Source organism: Phyllobates terribilis, unplaced genomic scaffold (genome assembly GCF_046119375.1).
Source record: "Phyllobates terribilis strain yellow unplaced genomic scaffold, ASM4611937v1 Scaffold_169__1_contigs__length_4117513, whole genome shotgun sequence".
In the NCBI taxonomy this organism is placed as follows: Eukaryota; Metazoa; Chordata; class Amphibia; order Anura; family Dendrobatidae; genus Phyllobates; species Phyllobates terribilis.
In genome coordinates this window covers 1,842,154-1,857,379 of record NW_027362929.1, presented here as the reverse complement: position 1 = coordinate 1,857,379, position 15,226 = coordinate 1,842,154, and the positions used below count along the sequence as shown (strand labels likewise).

General features: G+C 44.9%; 11 non-coding genes across 11 annotated transcripts; all 11 read left to right on the top strand.

Moving 5' to 3' along the window:
- The first annotated feature begins 1,112 nt into the window (after nt 1-1,112).
- Nucleotides 1,113-1,303, top strand: LOC141208706 (U2 spliceosomal RNA). Its single transcript, XR_012278924.1, has one exon. It is a non-coding gene; the product is annotated as a U2 spliceosomal RNA (small nuclear RNA).
- A 1,121-nt stretch (nt 1,304-2,424) lies between these two features.
- LOC141208705 (U2 spliceosomal RNA) lies at nt 2,425-2,615 on the top strand. The gene has a single exon (XR_012278923.1). It is a non-coding gene; the product is annotated as a U2 spliceosomal RNA (small nuclear RNA).
- Nucleotides 2,616-3,738: 1,123 nt separating this feature from the next.
- LOC141208704 (U2 spliceosomal RNA) lies at nt 3,739-3,929 on the top strand. The gene has a single exon (XR_012278922.1). It is a non-coding gene; the product is annotated as a U2 spliceosomal RNA (small nuclear RNA).
- A 1,120-nt stretch (nt 3,930-5,049) lies between these two features.
- LOC141210498 (U2 spliceosomal RNA) lies at nt 5,050-5,240 on the top strand. The gene has a single exon (XR_012280665.1). It is a non-coding gene; the product is annotated as a U2 spliceosomal RNA (small nuclear RNA).
- Nucleotides 5,241-6,365: 1,125 nt separating this feature from the next.
- On the top strand, nt 6,366-6,556 carry LOC141208703 (U2 spliceosomal RNA). Its single transcript, XR_012278921.1, has one exon. It is a non-coding gene; the product is annotated as a U2 spliceosomal RNA (small nuclear RNA).
- Nucleotides 6,557-7,676: 1,120 nt separating this feature from the next.
- On the top strand, nt 7,677-7,867 carry LOC141208701 (U2 spliceosomal RNA). Its single transcript, XR_012278920.1, has one exon. It is a non-coding gene; the product is annotated as a U2 spliceosomal RNA (small nuclear RNA).
- A 1,124-nt stretch (nt 7,868-8,991) lies between these two features.
- On the top strand, nt 8,992-9,182 carry LOC141208700 (U2 spliceosomal RNA). Its single transcript, XR_012278919.1, has one exon. It is a non-coding gene; the product is annotated as a U2 spliceosomal RNA (small nuclear RNA).
- A 1,120-nt stretch (nt 9,183-10,302) lies between these two features.
- On the top strand, nt 10,303-10,493 carry LOC141210476 (U2 spliceosomal RNA). The gene has a single exon (XR_012280644.1). It is a non-coding gene; the product is annotated as a U2 spliceosomal RNA (small nuclear RNA).
- A 1,121-nt stretch (nt 10,494-11,614) lies between these two features.
- LOC141208699 (U2 spliceosomal RNA) lies at nt 11,615-11,805 on the top strand. Its single transcript, XR_012278918.1, has one exon. It is a non-coding gene; the product is annotated as a U2 spliceosomal RNA (small nuclear RNA).
- A 1,120-nt stretch (nt 11,806-12,925) lies between these two features.
- On the top strand, nt 12,926-13,116 carry LOC141208698 (U2 spliceosomal RNA). The gene has a single exon (XR_012278917.1). It is a non-coding gene; the product is annotated as a U2 spliceosomal RNA (small nuclear RNA).
- Nucleotides 13,117-14,237: 1,121 nt separating this feature from the next.
- LOC141208697 (U2 spliceosomal RNA) lies at nt 14,238-14,428 on the top strand. The gene has a single exon (XR_012278916.1). It is a non-coding gene; the product is annotated as a U2 spliceosomal RNA (small nuclear RNA).
- Nucleotides 14,429-15,226: the final 798 nt, after the last annotated feature.

Here is a 15,226-nt window from a genome sequence, read left to right as displayed (position 1 = left end):
AGTTTCTAAAATCAGAAAGAATTGAATTCAATGCTTTTTGTTCATTTTGCTTGTTTGTCAGATTTTGGGATGGACTCTTTGGCTTTGCTTTTCTTCTCCTCATTGGATTTTTCATGTTAAAAGTTGCAGAAGCCAGATGACAAGCTCATTTTGGTTCAACTTCAGCAACTGTGCATTGCATTGCCATGTAATGTAATGTAATGCAATGCTATCTATCTAGCTCTCCCTCTATACTTCCTTTTGGATAAACAGACATATTAGGCAAGCATTTTGGAGCTTTCACCTAAATAACTACAGGTGGTGAGATAAGCTGCACAATATAATTGACCTTTCAGTATATTGTTGCACACACACCATCTATTTAGCAAATGCCCTTGTTATCAACAGCAGCCTTTTAAACTCACCTGAGCTAACAGGTATGTGAGCTGGTTACTCTGCTGCGCTTAAAATTTCTTTTTTGGTTTGCTACAATGCCTTTTCTGAAACGTTGTCTCCCTCTGCTGGAACACTGACTTCTTTCATTTAATGCCTGCAGACTATAAAAGAGAAACCAACCCAAAAAGTTTGGTTGATTAGTCTGTGGCATTCTTTTAAACTGTTGCTTATGGCGGTCTCTGTGAGCTTCTCAGTGACATTCAGCCATCCAGGTATCCCGCCTGCAGTAGACGGAATGTGGCAATGGAACGCTGGCTGCGCGTGTCATAATAGGCTCTGAGTCTTTATATACCTGCGCACAGCAGCAGCCACCTTCAGTCTGCTGCTGGACAGCCAGCAGCAGCAGCAGCAGGAGAGGTAATTAATCAGCAACCCTCCTGCTAAGGGTAGACAGCTGCTCGTTCCACCCCCCCCCCCGCCTTAATTGGTTCTCCTCCCTTCCAACGGTGTTGAGGCGGGTGGGAACAGCCGGGGGTTGAGGGTACTGTGCTAAAAGAGGTGGAGTTATGCAGATCTAAAACGCATGGATTGCAGCAGCAGCAAGCCGAAAAGTGCAGGCATGTGAGGGATCTAGAGGTTGACAGCATGTCTTCTTAACGGGAGTCCAGGTGGCCATCTCCACAAATGGACTTTTCAGAATCCTTGGGTGGCACCGTAGTCGGAAACCAATTCTGGTTATCGCTTCTCGGCCTTTTGGCTAAGATCAAGTGTAGTATCTGTTCTTATCAGTTTAATATCTGATACGTCCCCTATCTGGGGACCATATATTAAATGGATTTTTAGAACAGGGAGATGGAAAAAGAGCTTGCTCTGTCCACTCCACGCATTGACCTGGTATTGCAGTATCTCCAGGACCGGTGCACCCCTTCTTTAATGCAGTTTCTAAAATCAGAAAGAATTGAATTCAATGCTTTTTGTTCATTTTGCTTGTTTGTCGGATTTTGGGATGGACTCTTTGGCTTTGCTTTTCTTCTCCTCATTGGATTTTTCATGTTAAAAGTTGCAGAAGCCAGATGACAAGCTCATTTTGGTTCAACTTCAGCAACTGTGCATTGCATTGCCATGTAATGTAATGTAATGCAATGCTATCTATCTAGCTCTCCCTCTATACTTCCTTTTGGATAAACAGACATATTAGGCAAGCATTTTGGAGCTTTCACCTAAATAACTACAGGTGGTGAGATAAGCTGCACAATATAATTGACCTTTCAGTATATTGTTGCACACACACCATCTATTTAGCAAATGCCCTTGTTATCAACAGCAGCCTTTTAAACTCACCTGAGCTAACAGGTATGTGAGCTGGTTACTCTGCTGCGCTTAAAATTTCTTTTTTGGTTTGCTACAATGCCTTTTCTGAAACGTTGTCTCCCTCTGCTGGAACACTGACTTCTTTCATTTAATGCCTGCAGACTATAAAAGAGAAACCAACCCAAAAAGTTTGGTTGATTAGTCTGTGGCATTCTTTTAAACTGTTGCTTATGGCGGTCTCTGTGAGCTTCTCAGTGACATTCAGCCATCCAGGTATCCCGCCTGCAGTAGACGGAATGTGGCAATGGAACGCTGGCTGCGCGTGTCATAATAGGCTCTGAGCCTTTATATACCTGCGCACAGCAGCAGCCACCTTCAGTCTGCTGCTGGACAGCCAGCAGCAGCAGCAGCAGGAGAGGTAATTAATCAGCAACCCTCCTGCTAAGGGTAGACAGCTGCTCGTTCCACACCCCCCCCCGCCTTAATTGCTTCTCCTCCCTTCCAACGGTGTTGAGGCGGGTGGGAACAGCCGGGGGTTGAGGGTACTGTGCTAAAAGAGGTGGAGTTATGCAGATCTAAAACGCGTGGATTGCAGCAGCAGCAAGCCGAAAAGTGCAGGCATGTGAGGGATCTAGAGGTTGACAGCATGTCTTCTTAACGGGAGTCCAGGTGGCCATCTCCACAAATGGACTTTTCAGAATCCTTGGGTGGCACCGTAGTCGGAAACCAATTCTGGTTATCGCTTCTCGGCCTTTTGGCTAAGATCAAGTGTAGTATCTGTTCTTATCAGTTTAATATCTGATACGTCCCCTATCTGGGGACCATATATTAAATGGATTTTTAGAACAGGGAGATGGAAAAAGAGCTTGCTCTGTCCACTCCACGCATTGACCTGGTATTGCAGTATCTCCAGGACCGGTGCACCCCTTCTTTAATGCAGTTTCTAAAATCAGAAAGAATTGAATTCAATGCTTTTTGTTCATTTTGCTTGTTTGTCAGATTTTGGGATGGACTCTTTGGCTTTGCTTTTCTTCTCCTCATTGGATTTTTCATGTTAAAAGTTGCAGAAGCCAGATGACAAGCTCATTTTGGTTCAACTTCAGCAACTGTGCATTGCATTGCCATGTAATGTAATGTAATGCAATGCTATCTATCTAGCTCTCCCTCTATACTTCCTTTTGGATAAACAGACATATTAGGCAAGCATTTTGGAGCTTTCACCTAAATAACTACAGGTGGTGAGATAAGCTGCACAATATAATTGACCTTTCAGTATATTGTTGCACACACACCATCTATTTAGCAAATGCCCTTGTTATCAACAGCAGCCTTTTAAACTCACCTGAGCTAACAGGTATGTGAGCTGGTTACTCTGCTGCGCTTAAAATTTCTTTTTTGGTTTGCTACAATGCCTTTTCTGAAACGTTGTCTCCCTCTGCTGGAACACTGACTTCTTTCATTTAATGCCTGCAGACTATAAAAGAGAAACCAACCCAAAAAGTTTGGTTGATTAGTCTGTGGCATTCTTTTAAACTGTTGCTTATGGCGGTCTCTGTGAGCTTCTCAGTGACATTCAGCCATCCAGGTATCCCGCCTGCAGTAGACGGAATGTGGCAATGGAACGCTGGCTGCGCGTGTCATAATAGGCTCTGAGCCTTTATATACCTGCGCACAGCAGCAGCCACCTTCAGTCTGCTGCTGGACAGCCAGCAGCAGCAGCAGCAGGAGAGGTAATTAATCAGCAACCCTCCTGCTAAGGGTAGACAGCTGCTCGTTCCACCCCCCCCCCCCCGCCTTAATTGGTTCTCCTCCCTTCCAACGGTGTTGAGGCGGGTGGGAACAGCCGGGGGTTGAGGGTACTGTGCTAAAAGAGGTGGAGTTATGCAGATCTAAAACGCGTGGATTGCAGCAGCAGCAAGCCGAAAAGTGCAGGCATGTGAGGGATCTAGAGGTTGACAGCATGTCTTCTTAACGGAAGTCCAGGTGGCCATCTCCACAAATGGACTTTTCAGAATCCTTGGGTGGCACCGTAGTCGGAAACCAATTCTGGTTATCGCTTCTCGGCCTTTTGGCTAAGATCAAGTGTAGTATCTGTTCTTATCAGTTTAATATCTGATACGTCCCCTATCTGGGGACCATATATTAAATGGATTTTTAGAACAGGGAGATGGAAAAAGAGCTTGCTCTGTCCACTCCACGCATTGACCTGGTATTGCAGTATCTCCAGGACCGGTGCACCCCTTCTTTAATGCAGTTTCTAAAATCAGAAAGAATTGAATTCAATGCTTTTTGTTCATTTTGCTTGTTTGTCGGATTTTGGGATGGACTCTTTGGCTTTGCTTTTCTTCTCCTCATTGGATTTTTCATGTTAAAAGTTGCAGAAGCCAGATGACAAGCTCATTTTGGTTCAACTTCAGCAACTGTGCATTGCATTGCCATGTAATGTAATGTAATGCAATGCTATCTATCTAGCTCTCCCTCTATACTTCCTTTTGGATAAACAGACATATTAGGCAAGCATTTTGGAGCTTTCACCTAAATAACTACAGGTGGTGAGATAAGCTGCACAATATAATTGACCTTTCAGTATATTGTTGCACACACACCATCTATTTAGCAAATGCCCTTGTTATCAACAGCAGCCTTTTAAACTCACCTGAGCTAACAGGTATGTGAGCTGGTTACTCTGCTGCGCTTAAAATTTCTTTTTTGGTTTGCTACAATGCCTTTTCTGAAACGTTGTCTCCCTCTGCTGGAACACTGACTTCTTTCATTTAATGCCTGCAGACTATAAAAGAGAAACCAACCCAAAAAGTTTGGTTGATTAGTCTGTGGCATTCTTTTAAACTGTTGCTTATGGCGGTCTCTGTGAGCTTCTCAGTGACATTCAGCCATCCAGGTATCCCGCCTGCAGTAGACGGAATGTGGCAATGGAACACTGGCTGCGCGTGTCATAATAGGCTCTGAGCCTTTATATACCTGCGCACAGCAGCAGCCACCTTCAGTCTGCTGCTGGACAGCCAGCAGCAGCAGCAGCAGGAGAGGTAATTAATCAGCAACCCTCCTGCTAAGGGTAGACAGCTGCTCGTTCCACCCCCCCCCCGCCTTAATTGGTTCTCCTCCCTTCCAACGGTGTTGAGGCGGGTGGGAACAGCCGGGGGTTGAGGGTACTGTGCTAAAAGAGGTGGAGTTATGCAGATCTAAAACGCGTGGATTGCAGCAGCAGCAAGCCGAAAAGTGCAGGCATGTGAGGGATCTAGAGGTTGACAGCATGTCTTCTTAACGGGAGTCCAGGTGGCCATCTCCACAAATGGACTTTTCAGAATCCTTGGGTGGCACCGTAGTCGGAAACCAATTCTGGTTATCGCTACTCGGCCTTTTGGCTAAGATAAAGTGTAGTATCTGTTCTTATCAGTTTAATATCTGATACGTCCCCTATCTGGGGACCATATATTAAATGGATTTTTAGAACAGGGAGATGGAAAAAGAGCTTGCTCTGTCCACTCCACGCATTGACCTGGTATTGCAGTATCTCCAGGACCGGTGCACCCCTTCTTTAATGCAGTTTCTAAAATCAGAAAGAATTGAATTCAATGCTTTTTGTTCATTTTGCTTGTTTGTCGGATTTTGGGATGGACTCTTTGGCTTTGCTTTTCTTCTCCTCATTGGATTTTTCATGTTAAAAGTTGCAGAAGCCAGATGACAAGCTCATTTTGGTTCAACTTCAGCAACTGTGCATTGCATTGCCATGTAATGTAATGTAATGCAATGCTATCTATCTAGCTCTCCCTCTATACTTCCTTTTGGATAAACAGACATATTAGGCAAGCATTTTGGAGCTTTCACCTAAATAACTACAGGTGGTGAGATAAGCTGCACAATATAATTGACCTTTCAGTATATTGTTGCACACACACCATCTATTTAGCAAATGCCCTTGTTATCAACAGCAGCCTTTTAAACTCACCTGAGCTAACAGGTATGTGAGCTGGTTACTCTGCTGCGCTTAAAATTTCTTTTTTGGTTTGCTACAATGCCTTTTCTGAAACGTTGTCTCCCTCTGCTGGAACACTGACTTCTTTCATTTAATGCCTGCAGACTATAAAAGAGAAACCAACCCAAAAAGTTTGGTTGATTAGTCTGTGGCATTCTTTTAAACTGTTGCTTATGGCGGTCTCTGTGAGCTTCTCAGTGACATTCAGCCATCCAGGTATCCCGCCTGCAGTAGACGGAATGTGGCAATGGAACACTGGCTGCGCGTGTCATAATAGGCTCTGAGCCTTTATATACCTGCGCACAGCAGCAGCCACCTTCAGTCTGCTGCTGGACAGCCAGCAGCAGCAGCAGCAGGAGAGGTAATTAATCAGCAACCCTCCTGCTAAGGGTAGACAGCTGCTCGTTCCACCCCCTCCCCCCCCCGCCTTAATTGGTTCTCCTCCCTTCCAACGGTGTTGAGGCGGGTGGGAACAGCCGGGGGTTGAGGGTACTGTGCTAAAAGAGGTGGAGTTATGCAGATCTAAAACGCGTGGATTGCACTAGCAGCAAGCCGAAAAGTGCAGGCATGTGAGGGATCTAGAGGTTGACAGCATGTCTTCTTAACGGGAGTCCAGGTGGCCATCTCCACAAATGGACTTTTCAGAATCCTTGGGTGGCACCGTAGTCGGAAACCAATTCTGGTTATCGCTTCTCGGCCTTTTGGCTAAGATCAAGTGTAGTATCTGTTCTTATCAGTTTAATATCTGATACGTCCCCTATCTGGGGACCATATATTAAATGGATTTTTAGAACAGGGAGATGGAAAAAGAGCTTGCTCTGTCCACTCCACGCATTGACCTGGTATTGCAGTATCTCCAGGACCGGTGCACCCCTTCTTTAATGCAGTTTCTAAAATCAGAAAGAATTGAATTCAATGCTTTTTGTTCATTTTGCTTGTTTGTCGGATTTTGGGATGGACTCTTTGGCTTTGCTTTTCTTCTCCTCATTGGATTTTTCATGTTAAAAGTTGCAGAAGCCAGATGACAAGCTCATTTTGGTTCAACTTCAGCAACTGTGCATTGCATTGCCATGTAATGTAATGTAATGCAATGCTATCTATCTAGCTCTCCCTCTATACTTCCTTTTGGATAAACAGACATATTAGGCAAGCATTTTGGAGCTTTCACCTAAATAACTACAGGTGGTGAGATAAGCTACACAATATAATTGACCTTTCAGTATATTGTTGCACACACACCATCTATTTAGCAAATGCCCTTGTTATCAACAGCAGCCTTTTAAACTCACCTGAGCTAACAGGTATGTGAGCTGGTTACTCTGCTGCGCTTAAAATTTCTTTTTTGGTTTGCTACAATGCCTTTTCTGAAACGTTGTCTCCCTCTGCTGGAACACTGACTTCTTTCATTTAATGCCTGCAGACTATAAAAGAGAAACCAACCCAAAAAGTTTGGTTGATTAGTCTGTGGCATTCTTTTAAACTGTTGCTTATGGCGGTCTCTGTGAGCTTCTCAGTGACATTCAGCCATCCAGGTATCCCGCCTGCAGTAGACGGAATGTGGCAATGGAACGCTGGCTGCGCGTGTCATAATAGGCTCTGAGCCTTTATATACCTGCGCACAGCAGCAGCCACCTTCAGTCTGCTGCTGGACAGCCAGCAGCAGCAGCAGCAGGAGAGGTAATTAATCAGCAACCCTCCTGCTAAGGGTAGACAGCTGCTCGTTCCACCCCCCCCCCGCCTTAATTGGTTCTCCTCCCTTCCAACGGTGTTGAGGCGGGTGGGAACAGCCGGGGGTTGAGGGTACTGTGCTAAAAGAGGTGGAGTTATGCAGATCTAAAACGCGTGGATTGCAGCAGCAGCAAGCCGAAAAGTGCAGGCATGTGAGGGATCTAGAGGTTGACAGCATGTCTTCTTAACGGGAGTCCAGGTGGCCATCTCCACAAATGGACTTTTCAGAATCCTTGGGTGGCACCGTAGTCGGAAACCAATTCTGGTTATCGCTTCTCGGCCTTTTGGCTAAGATCAAGTGTAGTATCTGTTCTTATCAGTTTAATATCTGATACGTCCCCTATCTGGGGACCATATATTAAATGGATTTTTAGAACAGGGAGATGGAAAAAGAGCTTGCTCTGTCCACTCCACGCATTGACCTGGTATTGCAGTATCTCCAGGACCGGTGCACCCCTTCTTTAATGCAGTTTCTAAAATCAGAAAGAATTGAATTCAATGCTTTTTGTTCATTTTGCTTGTTTGTCGGATTTTGGGATGGACTCTTTGGCTTTGCTTTTCTTCTCCTCATTGGATTTTTCATGTTAAAAGTTGCAGAAGCCAGATGACAAGCTCATTTTGGTTCAACTTCAGCAACTGTGCATTGCATTGCCATGTAATGTAATGTAATGCAATGCTATCTATCTAGCTCTCCCTCTATACTTCCTTTTGGATAAACAGACATATTAGGCAAGCATTTTGGAGCTTTCACCTAAATAACTACAGGTGGTGAGATAAGCTGCACAATATAATTGACCTTTCAGTATATTGTTGCACACACACCATCTATTTAGCAAATGCCCTTGTTATCAACAGCAGCCTTTTAAACTCACCTGAGCTAACAGGTATGTGAGCTGGTTACTCTGCTGCGCTTAAAATTTCTTTTTTGGTTTGCTACAATGCCTTTTCTGAAACGTTGTCTCCCTCTGCTGGAACACTGACTTCTTTCATTTAATGCCTGCAGACTATAAAAGAGAAACCAACCCAAAAAGTTTGGTTGATTAGTCTGTGGCATTCTTTTAAACTGTTGCTTATGGCGGTCTCTGTGAGCTTCTCAGTGACATTCAGCCATCCAGGTATCCCGCCTGCAGTAGACGGAATGTGGCAATGGAACGCTGGCTGCGCGTGTCATAATAGGCTCTGAGCCTTTATATACCTGCGCACAGCAGTAGCCACCTTCAGTCTGCTGCTGGACAGCCAGCAGCAGCAGCAGCAGGAGAGGTAATTAATCAGCAACCCTCCTGCTAAGGGTAGACAGCTGCTCGTTCCACTCCCCCCCCCCCCGCCTTAATTGGTTCTCCTCCCTTCCAACGGTGTTGAGGCGGGTGGGAACAGCCGGGGGTTGAGGGTACTGTGCTAAAAGAGGTGGAGTTATGCAGATCTAAAACGCGTGGATTGCAGCAGCAGCAAGCCGAAAAGTGCAGGCATGTGAGGGATCTAGAGGTTGACAGCATGTCTTCTTAACGGGAGTCCAGGTGGCCATCTCCACAAATGGACTTTTCAGAATCCTTGGGTGGCACCGTAGTCGGAAACCAATTCTGGTTATCGCTTCTCGGCCTTTTGGCTAAGATCAAGTGTAGTATCTGTTCTTATCAGTTTAATATCTGATACGTCCCCTATCTGGGGACCATATATTAAATGGATTTTTAGAACAGGGAGATGGAAAAAGAGCTTGCTCTGTCCACTCCACGCATTGACCTGGTATTGCAGTATCTCCAGGACCGGTGCACCCCTTCTTTAATGCAGTTTCTAAAATCAGAAAGAATTGAATTCAATGCTTTTTGTTCATTTTGCTTGTTTGTCGGATTTTGGGATGGACTCTTTGGCTTTGCTTTTCTTCTCCTCATTGGATTTTTCATGTTAAAAGTTGCAGAAGCCAGATGACAAGCTCATTTTGGTTCAACTTCAGCAACTGTGCATTGCATTGCCATGTAATGTAATGTAATGCAATGCTATCTATCTAGCTCTCCCTCTATACTTCCTTTTGGATAAACAGACATATTAGGCAAGCATTTTGGAGCTTTCACCTAAATAACTACAGGTGGTGAGATAAGCTGCACAATATAATTGACCTTTCAGTATATTGTTGCACACACACCATCTATTTAGCAAATGCCCTTGTTATCAACAGCAGCCTTTTAAACTCACCTGAGCTAACAGGTATGTGAGCTGGTTACTCTGCTGCGCTTAAAATTTCTTTTTTGGTTTGCTACAATGCCTTTTCTGAAACGTTGTCTCCCTCTGCTGGAACACTGACTTCTTTCATTTAATGCCTGCAGACTATAAAAGAGAAACCAACCCAAAAAGTTTGGTTGATTAGTCTGTGGCATTCTTTTAAACTGTTGCTTATGGCGGTCTCTGTGAGCTTCTCAGTGACATTCAGCCATCCAGGTATCCCGCCTGCAGTAGACGGAATGTGGCAATGGAACGCTGGCTGCGCGTGTCATAATAGGCTCTGAGCCTTTATATACCTGCGCACAGCAGCAGCCACCTTCAGTCTGCTGCTGGACAGCCAGCAGCAGCAGCAGCAGGAGAGGTAATTAATCAGCAACCCTCCTGCTAAGGGTAGACAGCTGCTCGTTCCACCCCCCCCCCGCCTTAATTGGTTCTCCTCCCTTCCAACGGTGTTGAGGCGGGTGGGAACAGCCGGGGGTTGAGGGTACTGTGCTAAAACAGGTGGAGTTATGCAGATCTAAAACGCGTGGATTGCAGCAGCAGCAAGCCGAAAAGTGCAGGCATGTGAGGGATCTAGAGGTTGACAGCATGTCTTCTTAACGGGAGTCCAGGTGGCCATCTCCACAAATGGACTTTTCAGAATCCTTGGGTGGCACCGTAGTCGGAAACCAATTCTGGTTATCGCTTCTCGGCCTTTTGGCTAAGATCAAGTGTAGTATCTGTTCTTATCAGTTTAATATCTGATACGTCCCCTATCTGGGGACCATATATTAAATGGATTTTTAGAACAGGGAGATGGAAAAAGAGCTTGCTCTGTCCACTCCACGCATTGACCTGGTATTGCAGTATCTCCAGGAACGGTGCACCCCTTCTTTAATGCAGTTTCTAAAATCAGAAAGAATTGAATTCAATGCTTTTTGTTCATTTTGCTTGTTTGTCGGATTTTGGGATGGACTCTTTGGCTTTGCTTTTCTTCTCCTCATTGGATTTTTCATGTTAAAAGTTGCAGAAGCCAGATGACAAGCTCATTTTGGTTCAACTTCAGCAACTGTGCATTGCATTGCCATGTAATGTAATGTAATGCAATGCTATCTATCTAGCTCTCCCTCTATACTTCCTTTTGGATAAACAGACATATTAGGCAAGCATTTTGGAGCTTTCACCTAAATAACTACAGGTGGTGAGATAAGCTGCACAATATAATTGACCTTTCAGTATATTGTTGCACACACACCATCTATTTAGCAAATGCCCTTGTTATCAACAGCAGCCTTTTAAACTCACCTGAGCTAACAGGTATGTGAGCTGGTTACTCTGCTGCGCTTAAAATTTCTTTTTTGGTTTGCTACAATGCCTTTTCTGAAACGTTGTCTCCCTCTGCTGGAACACTGACTTCTTTCATTTAATGCCTGCAGACTATAAAAGAGAAACCAACCCAAAAAGTTTGGTTGATTAGTCTGTGGCATTCTTTTAAACTGTTGCTTATGGCGGTCTCTGTGAGCTTCTCAGTGACATTCAGCCATCCAGGTATCCCGCCTGCAGTAGACGGAATGTGGCAATGGAACGCTGGCTGCGCGTGTCATAATAGGCTCTGAGCCTTTATATACCTGCGCACAGCAGCAGCCACCTTCAGTCTGCTGCTGGACAGCCAGCAGCAGCAGCAGCAGGAGAGGTAATTACTCAGCAACCCTCCTGCTAAGGGTAGACAGCTGCTCGTTCCACCCCCCCCCCCGCCTTAATTTTTTCTCCTCCCTTCCAATGGTGTTGAGGCGGGTGGGAACAGCCGGGGGTTGAGGGTACTGTGCTAAAAGAGGTGGAGTTATGCAGATCTAAAACGCGTGGATTGCAGCAGCAGCAAGCCGAAAAGTGCAGGCATGTGAGGGATCTAGAGGTTGACAGCATGTCTTCTTAACGGGAGCCCAGGTGGCCATCTCCACAAATGGACTTTTCAGAATCCTTGGGTGGCACCGTAGTCGGAAACCAATTCTGGTTATCGCTTCTCGGCCTTTTGGCTAAGATCAAGTGTAGTATCTGTTCTTATCAGTTTAATATCTGATACGTCCCCTATCTGGGGACCATATATTAAATGGATTTTTAGAACAGGGAGATGGAAAAAGAGCTTGCTCTGTCCACTCCACGCATTGACCTGGTATTGCAGTATCTCCAGGACCGGTGCACCCCTTCTTTAATGCAGTTTCTAAAATCAGAAAGAATTGAATTCAATGCTTTTTGTTCATTTTGCTTGTTTGTCGGATTTTGGGATGGACTCTTTGGCTTTGCTTTTCTTCTCCTCATTGGATTTTTCATGTTAAAAGTTGCAGAAGCCAGATGACAAGCTCATTTTGGTTCAACTTCAGCAACTGTGCATTGCATTGCCATGTAATGTAATGTAATGCAATGCTATCTATCTAGCTCTCCCTCTATACTTCCTTTTGGATAAACAGACATATTAGGCAAGCATTTTGGAGCTTTCACCTAAATAACTACAGGTGGTGAGATAAGCTGCACAATATAATTGACCTTTCAGTATATTGTTGCACACACACCATCTATTTAGCAAATGCCCTTGTTATCAACAGCAGCCTTTTAAACTCACCTGAGCTAACAGGTATGTGAGCTGGTTACTCTGCTGCGCTTAAAATTTCTTTTTTGGTTTGCTACAATGCCTTTTCTGAAACGTTGTCTCCCTCTGCTGGAACACTGACTTCTTTCATTTAATGCCTGCAGACTATAAAAGAGAAACCAACCCAAAAAGTTTGGTTGATTAGTCTGTGGCATTCTTTTAAACTGTTGCTTATGGCGGTCTCTGTGAGCTTCTCAGTGACATTCAGCCATCCAGGTATCCCGCCTGCAGTAGACGGAATGTGGCAATGGAACGCTGGCTGCGCGTGTCATAATAGGCTCTGAGCCTTTATATACCTGCGCACAGCAGCAGCCACCTTCAGTCTGCTGCTGGACAGCCAGCAGCAGCAGCAGCAGGAGAGGTAATTAATCAGCAACCCTCCTGCTAAGGGTAGACAGCTGCTCGTTCCACACCCCCCCCGCCTTAATTGCTTCTCCTCCCTTCCAACGGTGTTGAGGCGGGTGGGAACAGCCGGGGGTTGAGGGTACTGTGCTAAAAGAGGTGGAGTTATGCAGATCTAAAACGCGTGGATTGCAGCAGCAGCAAGCCGAAAAGTGCAGGCATGTGAGGGATCTAGAGGTTGACAGCATGTCTTCTTAACGGGAGTCCAGGTGGCCATCTCCACAAATGGACTTTTCAGAATCCTTGGGTGGCACCGTAGTCGGAAACCAATTCTGGTTATCGCTTCTCGGCCTTTTGGCTAAGATCAAGTGTAGTATCTGTTCTTATCAGTTTAATATCTGATACGTCCCCTATCTGGGGACCATATATTAAATGGATTTTTAGAACAGGGAGATGGAAAAAGAGCTTGCTCTGTCCACTCCACGCATTGACCTGGTATTGCAGTATCTCCAGGACCGGTGCACCCCTTCTTTAATGCAGTTTCTAAAATCAGAAAGAATTGAATTCAATGCTTTTTGTTCATTTTGCTTGTTTGTCAGATTTTGGGATGGACTCTTTGGCTTTGCTTTTCTTCTCCTCATTGGATTTTTCATGTTAAAAGTTGCAGAAGCCAGATGACAAGCTCATTTTGGTTCAACTTCAGCAACTGTGCATTGCATTGCCATGTAATGTAATGTAATGCAATGCTATCTATCTAGCTCTCCCTCTATACTTCCTTTTGGATAAACAGACATATTAGGCAAGCATTTTGGAGCTTTCACCTAAATAACTACAGGTGGTGAGATAAGCTGCACAATATAATTGACCTTTCAGTATATTGTTGCACACACACCATCTATTTAGCAAATGCCCTTGTTATCAACAGCAGCCTTTTAAACTCACCTGAGCTAACAGGTATGTGAGCTGGTTACTCTGCTGCGCTTAAAATTTCTTTTTTGGTTTGCTACAATGCCTTTTCTGAAACGTTGTCTCCCTCTGCTGGAACACTGACTTCTTTCATTTAATGCCTGCAGACTATAAAAGAGAAACCAACCCAAAAAGTTTGGTTGATTAGTCTGTGGCATTCTTTTAAACTGTTGCTTATGGCGGTCTCTGTGAGCTTCTCAGTGACATTCAGCCATCCAGGTATCCCGCCTGCAGTAGACGGAATGTGGCAATGGAACGCTGGCTGCGCGTGTCATAATAGGCTCTGAGCCTTTATATACCTGCGCACAGCAGCAGCCACCTTCAGTCTGCTGCTGGACAGCCAGCAGCAGCAGCAGCAGGAGAGGTAATTAATCAGCAACCCTCCTGCTAAGGGTAGACAGCTGCTCGTTCCACCCCCCCCCCCGCCTTAATTGGTTCTCCTCCCTTCCAACGGTGTTGAGGCGGGTGGGAACAGCCGGGGGTTGAGGGTACTGTGCTAAAAGAGGTGGAGTTATGCAGATCTAAAACGCGTGGATTGCAGCAGCAGCAAGCCGAAAAGTGCAGGCATGTGAGGGATCTAGAGGTTGACAGCATGTCTTCTTAACGGGAGTCCAGGTGGCCATCTCCACAAATGGACTTTTCAGAATCCTTGGGTGGCACCGTAGTCGGAAACCAATTCTGGTTATCGCTTCTCGGCCTTTTGGCTAAGATCAAGTGTAGTATCTGTTCTTATCAGTTTAATATCTGATACGTCCCCTATCTGGGGACCATATATTAAATGGATTTTTAGAACAGGGAGATGGAAAAAGAGCTTGCTCTGTCCACTCCACGCATTGACCTGGTATTGCAGTATCTCCAGGACCGGTGCACCCCTTCTTTAATGCAGTTTCTAAAATCAGAAAGAATTGAATTCAATGCTTTTTGTTCATTTTGCTTGTTTGTCGGATTTTGGGATGGACTCTTTGGCTTTGCTTTTCTTCTCCTCATTGGATTTTTCATGTTAAAAGTTGCAGAAGCCAGATGACAAGCTCATTTTGGTTCAACTTCAGCAACTGTGCATTGCATTGCCATGTAATGTAATGTAATGCAATGCTATCTATCTAGCTCTCCCTCTATACTTCCTTTTGGATAAACAGACATATTAGGCAAGCATTTTGGAGCTTTCACCTAAATAACTACAGGTGGTGAGATAAGCTGCACAATATAATTGACCTTTCAGTATATTGTTGCACACACACCATCTATTTAGCAAATGCCCTTGTTATCAACAGCAGCCTTTTAAACTCACCTGAGCTAACAGGTATGTGAGCTGGTTACTCTGCTGCGCTTAAAATTTCTTTTTTGGTTTGCTACAATGCCTTTTCTGAAACGTTGTCTCCCTCTGCTGGAACACTGACTTCTTTCATTTAATGCCTGCAGACTATAAAAGAGAAACCAACCCAAAAAGTTTGGTTGATTAGTCTGTGGCATTCTTTTAAACTGTTGCTTATGGCGGTCTCTGTGAGCTTCTCAGTGACATTCAGCCATCCAGGTATCCCGCCTGCAGTAGACGGAATGTGGCAATGGAACGCTGGCTGCGCGTGTCATAATAGGCTCTGAGCCTTTATATACCTGCGCACAGCAGCAGCCACCTTCAGTCTGCTGCTGGACAGCCAGCAGCAGCAGCAGCAGGA